This window comes from Myxine glutinosa, chromosome 14 (assembly GCF_964187855.1).
Source record: "Myxine glutinosa chromosome 14, kmMyxGlut1.1, whole genome shotgun sequence".
NCBI classification, from domain to species: Eukaryota; Metazoa; Chordata; class Myxini; order Myxiniformes; family Myxinidae; genus Myxine; species Myxine glutinosa.
The window spans coordinates 24,881,609-24,887,816 of record NC_136274.1 but is presented as its reverse complement, the minus strand read 5'-3'; positions in this window follow the sequence as shown (position 1 = coordinate 24,887,816).

Here is a 6,208-nt window from a genome sequence, read left to right as displayed (position 1 = left end):
GAAAAACATCTCAGCATGACTTTAATGACATCAGGTATACACGGATACTTTTACACATCAGCGGTTACAGGACCAAGTCATCCAGCTCATTATTTCCCCCCGAATCCTTGTACACAAATCATTTATATCGTCTTCAGTTGTTTATCTCCTGGGGGTGATTGTGTGAGTTTGAAGTTGCAAGGCAGGAGGTTGGGAGGAGGAGGGTGGAGGAGGCAAGGGGGCCTTGTGGGGATAGCAACACTGACATCACACAGTACTGAGACAACAACATTCTCCAAGGCCCGCATTTCCCAGATATTAGTTATAAACATGCAGTTCTCTCTCCGTTATCTTCGGCCAAGCTGCCTGAAATAAAAGGAAGACAGCCTTGAGTAGCCCGACTTACTGCCGCCTGGCATGAGAGCATAGTTATTTTTTTTATGACTCCCTCATACTTCCTGCAGCAACTTTGGCTTTTACTAGAACTGGCTGCAAATGATTTTTAAGCTCGGTTTTATCGACAACCTATCAGGACACAAGCTTTAATCAATAGTTAAGGTTAAATTTACCCACAAGAGTGATTGGCAACAATGATTTTGTGCTGCTCGTGTTTAAGATGGATGTCAGAAAGGGAGTTCAAGGGCTAGACGTTGGATTAAAGTTGTTTTGTTCATGTGCAATTGCAGCTTTGCAACGCGTCGTCACAGTGGAGGGTGCTGGTGACGAATGAGCATCGCAAAAAGAACAATAAGGTTTCCTACACCAAGGAAGTCGTCACCGAAGTCTACGGGGTGAAAATTGTCTTCTTTGGCAGCAAGACATTCAAGGTAGAGGCAAATTGTTATCTGACCCTCGCCATGCTCAACGGATGATTCTGCTTTCCCTGTCCCCTTGGAGTACTCTCACTCGGACGTTCCTCATGAGCGTTTGTTTGCTTTGCACTCAGCTGAACGGGGTGGTCACCAACATGCCATACACGTATATCAATGGGCCAGATTCACTGCAAGTGAAGATCTGGGGCCGCTTCCGTCACCTGAGTACTACATTTGGTCTGGAAGTGTTTTACGACGGACACCATTACGTAAGCGTACGTTTGTCCAGCTCCTACAAAGCACAAGTCTGTGGTCTCTGTGGGAACATGGACGACGAAAAGAGCAATGACCTCCAAATGCCAAATGGCACCATGGCCGATGATCCTGCGTCCTTTGGGAATAGCTGGAAAATTTATCACCTGGACAACAGGTACATGTCTATAACACAGCTCAGATTTACGCTCATGGTTGTTGGCATTCTTGCTTTTGCTTCCTGAAAAGGAGAACGGCACGGTTTGTTGCCACGGAGCAGCCGATGGAATTCCACTGCGCGCATTTTATCATCGCATTCATTTCCACCTTTTTACTTAACTTAAAATAGTGCACTGCTGCAACATAGAAATGTGAAGCACAAAACTTTGGTTCAGGCCCTTTTTTCCCCCTTTCCATCCACAGCAGCGTCGATGACGACGGCAGCACACTCGTACTGAATGAAACACACGTGGAAAGAGCAAGCAGAAACGACACGTGTGGTTTGTTGCTGCTCAACGTTGGACCGTTCGCCTCTTGCCACGCTCAGCGAAACCCAGAGGAATTCTTCCATGACTGCACGTTTGAAGTCGTCGTCAGGGAAATGGTGCAGGAAGCACTGTGCGATGCTCTCGAGTCTTACTACGCCACCTGCCTGGCTGCCGGAATTGCGATGTCAAAGTGGAGGACACCCTCACTCTGCCGTAAGACGTCTGACTGCCACTATAAGAATGCTTTACCCCTTCCTTATTTCTTGTCCCTCAATGCAACGCTTTTGGTCCTTTCACAACGACAAACCACGACAGCATCTTATTTTGCCAGACCTCATTTATTTTTTCTTCCTTTGTTTCTTTAAGCGATGGGAATTAATGCAGCATTCCTTCTTCCTTTGCAGCTCTTCCGTGTCCAGCAGGAAGTAACTACACGACGTGCGCTCCTGCCTCTTTTGCTTCTTGCTCTGAACCCGATGCGGTCGAACAGCACACGGGCTCATGTGTGGAGGGCTGTGTCTGTGACAGTGGCCTTGTGTGGGATGTGAACCAGTGTGTGAGGCCTACGGAATGTGGCTGCCTGCGTGATGCCCAATATTATGAAGTGAGTGCCATGACTGGCAAAGACCACAACACACTTGGCACGCACGTATTGATTGTTTGGAAGATCCTCCGTTGTCAGGCCGTGCACGTGATTGAACTGCAAGCATGTGACGTTTAAATGACTCATGCTGTGGGGTCTGTTCCCATAGGTCGGAGAGTCATTCGTCAGTGACAACTGCAGCGAAAGGTGCAACTGCACACAGGATGGAACCATCAGCTGCGTTCCTCAGGACTGCGACTTGGTCGTCAACGAGTGCCGTACCGACGAAGAGGGTATCTTGGGTTGCCATCCAAAACGTGAGGCACTACAAATTCTACCATTGGTCGGCAGCTTGACGTCAGCAGTCTAGGCGGGGTTCAGCAATTTTTTTTCTCTGGAATGGATCGAGTTTTACTGTTGCGCTCTTGAATGCAACATCCCTTTCTTTGCATTGCACATTCATCTCCGTGACAGGGGAGATTACTTCACCTTTTCACAAATTAGTCAGATTTAATTGGTTACATTTGTCTGGTCAAAATTCATTGCGCAAACATGTAATTTTAGCTGTCAAAAGAAAGCAAACTAAGGTCGGATATATTTCCAACAGCGGATTGTACCGGATGGGGAGATCCTCACTACAAGAGCTTCGATGGCCATAAATTCAACTTCCAAGGAACATCCACATACGTCATGGCTCAGGTGAGATAAATGGCTGTTTCCGGACCACAGAGGATATTGAGAGAAAGTGCATGAGAGTGTGGAAGAATGTATGCTTTAATTCTCCATTTTGTCATGGTTTACATGAAGCATTTATTTCCTTCTGAAGAGGTAGAAAAACATCTCAGCATGACTTTAATGACATCAGGTATACACGGATACTTTTACACATCAGCGGTTACAGGACGAAGTCATCCAGCTCATTATTTCCCCCCGAATCCTTGTACACAAATCATTTATATCGTCTTCAGTTGTTTATCTCCTGGGGGTGATTGTGTGAGTTTGAAGTTGCAAGGCAGGAGGTTGGGAGGAGGAGGGTGGAGGAGGCAAGGGGGCCTTGTGGGGATAGCAACACTGACATCACACAGTACTGAGACAACAACATTCTCCAAGGCCCGCATTTCCCAGATATTAGTTATAAACATGCAGTTCTCTCTCCGTTATCTTCGGCCAAGCTGCCTGAAATAAAAGGAAGACAGCCTTGAGTAGCCCGACTTACTGCCGCCTGGCATGAGAGCATAGTTATTTTTTTTATGACTCCCTCATACTTCCTGCAGCAACTTTGGCTTTTACTAGAACTGGCTGCAAATGATTTTTAAGCTCGGTTTTATCGACAACCTATCAGGACACAAGCTTTAATCAATAGTTAAGGTTAAATTTACCCACAAGAGTGATTGGCAACAATGATGTTGCGCTGCTCGTGTTTAAGATGTATGTCAGAAAGGGAGTTCAAGGGCTAGACGTTGGATTAAAGTTGTTTTGTTCATGTGCAATTGCAGCTTTGCAACGCGTCGTCACAGTGGAGGGTGCTGGTGACGAATGAGCATCGCAAAAAGAACAATAAGGTTTCCTACACCAAGGAAGTCGTCACCGAAGTCTACGGGGTGAAAATTGTCTTCTTCGGCAGCAAGACATTCAAGGTAGAGGCAAATTGTTATCTGACCCTCGCCATGCTCAACTGATGATTCTGCTTTCCCTGTCCCCTTGGAGTACTCTCACTCGGACGTTCCTCATGAGCGTTTGTTTGCTTTGCACTCAGCTGAACGGGGTGGTCACCAACATGCCATACACGTATATCAATGGGCCAGATTCACTGCAAGTGAAGATCTGGGGCCGCTTCCGTCACCTGAGTACTACATTTGGTCTGGAAGTGTTTTACGACGGACACCATTACGTAAGCGTACGTTTGTCCAGCTCCTACAAAGCACAAGTCTGTGGTCTCTGTGGGAACATGGACGACGAAAAGAGCAATGACCTCCAAATGCCAAATGGCACCATGGCCGATGATCCTGCGTCCTTTGGGAATAGCTGGAAAATTTATCACCTGGACAACAGGTACATGTCTATAACACAGCTCAGATTTACGCTCATGGTTGTTGGCATTCTTGCTTTTGCTTCCTGAAAAGGAGAACGGCACGGTTTGTTGCCACGGAGCAGCCGATGGAATTCCACTGCGCGCATTTTATCATCGCATTCATTTCCACCTTTTTACTTAACTTAAAATAGTGCACTGCTGCAACATAGAAATGTGAAGCACAAAACTTTGGTTCAGGCCCTTTTTTTCCCCCTTTCCATCCACAGCAGCGTCGATGACGACGGCAGCACACTCGTCCTGAATGAAACACACGTGGAAAGAGCAAGCAGAAACGACACGTGTGGTTTGTTGCTGCTCAACGTTGGACCGTTCGCCTCTTGCCACGCTCAGCGAAACCCAGAGGAATTCTTCCATGACTGCACGTTTGAAGTCGTCGTCAGGGAAATGGTGCAGGAAGCACTGTGCGATGCTCTCGAGTCTTACTATGCCACCTGCCTGGCTGCCGGAATTGCGATGTCAAAGTGGAGGACACCCTCACTCTGCCGTAAGACGTCTGACTGCCACTTTAAGAATGCTTTACCCCTTCCTTATTTCTTGTCTCTCAATGCAACGCTTTTGGTCCTTTCACAACGACAAACCACGACAGCATCTTATTTTGCCAGATCGCATTTATTTTTTCTTCCTTTGTTTCTTTAAGCGATGGGAATTAATGCAGCATTCCTTCTTCCTTTGCAGCTCTTCCGTGTCCAGCAGGAAGCAACTACACGACGTGCGCTCCTGCCTCTTTTGCTTCTTGCTCTGAACCCGATGCGGTCGAACAGCACACGGGCTCATGTGTGGAGGGCTGTGTCTGTGACAGTGGCCTTGTGTGGGATGTGAACCAGTGTGTGAGGCCTACGGAATGTGGCTGCCTGCGTGATGCCCAATATTATGAAGTGAGTGTCATGACTGGCAAAGACCACAACACACTTGGCACGCACGTATTGATTGTTTGGAAGATCCTCCGTTGTCAGGCCGTGCACGTGATTGAACTGCAAGCATGTGACGTTTAAATGACTCATGCTGTGGGGTCTGTTCCCATAGGTCGGAGAGTCATTCGTCAGTGACAACTGCAGCGAAAGGTGCAACTGCACACAGGATGGAACCATCAGCTGCGTTCCTCAGGACTGCGACTTGGTCGTCAACGAGTGCCGTACCGACGAAGAGGGTATCTTGGGTTGCCATCCAAAACGTGAGGCACTACAAATTCTACCATTGGTCGGCAGCTTGACGTCAGCAGTCTAGGCGGGGTTCAGCAATTTTTTTTCTCTGGAATGGATCGAGTTTTACTGTTGCGCTCTTGAATGCAACATCCCTTTCTTTGCATTGCACATTCATCTCCGTGACAGGGGAGATTACTTCACCTTTTCACAAATTAGTCAGATTTAATTGGTTACATTTGTCTGGTCAAAATTCATTGCGCAAACATGTAATTTTAGCTGTCAAAAGAAAGCAAACTAAGGTCGGATATATTTCCAACAGCGGATTGTACCGGATGGGGAGATCCTCACTACAAGAGCTTCGATGGCCATAAATTCAACTTCCAAGGAACATCCACATACGTCATGGCTCAGGTGAGATAAATGGCTGTTTCCGGACCACAGAGGATATTGAGAGAAAGTGCATGAGAGTGTGGAAGAATGTATGCTTTAATTCTCCATTTTGTCATGGTTTACATGAAGCATTTATTTCCTTCAGAAGAGGGAGAAAAACATCTCAGCATGACTTTAATGACATCAGGTATACACGGATACTTTTACACATCAGCGGTTACAGGACTAAGTCATCCAGCTCATTATTTCCCCCCGAATCCTTGTACACAAATCATTTATATCGTCTTCAGTTGTTTATCTCCTGGGGGTGATTGTGTGAGTTTGAAGTTGCAAGGCAGGAGGTTGGGAGGAGGAGGGTGGAGGAGGCAAGGGGGCCTTGTGGAGATAGCAACACTGACATCACACAGTACTGAGACAACAACATTCTCCAAGGCCCGCATTTCCCAGATATTAGTTATAAACATGCAGTT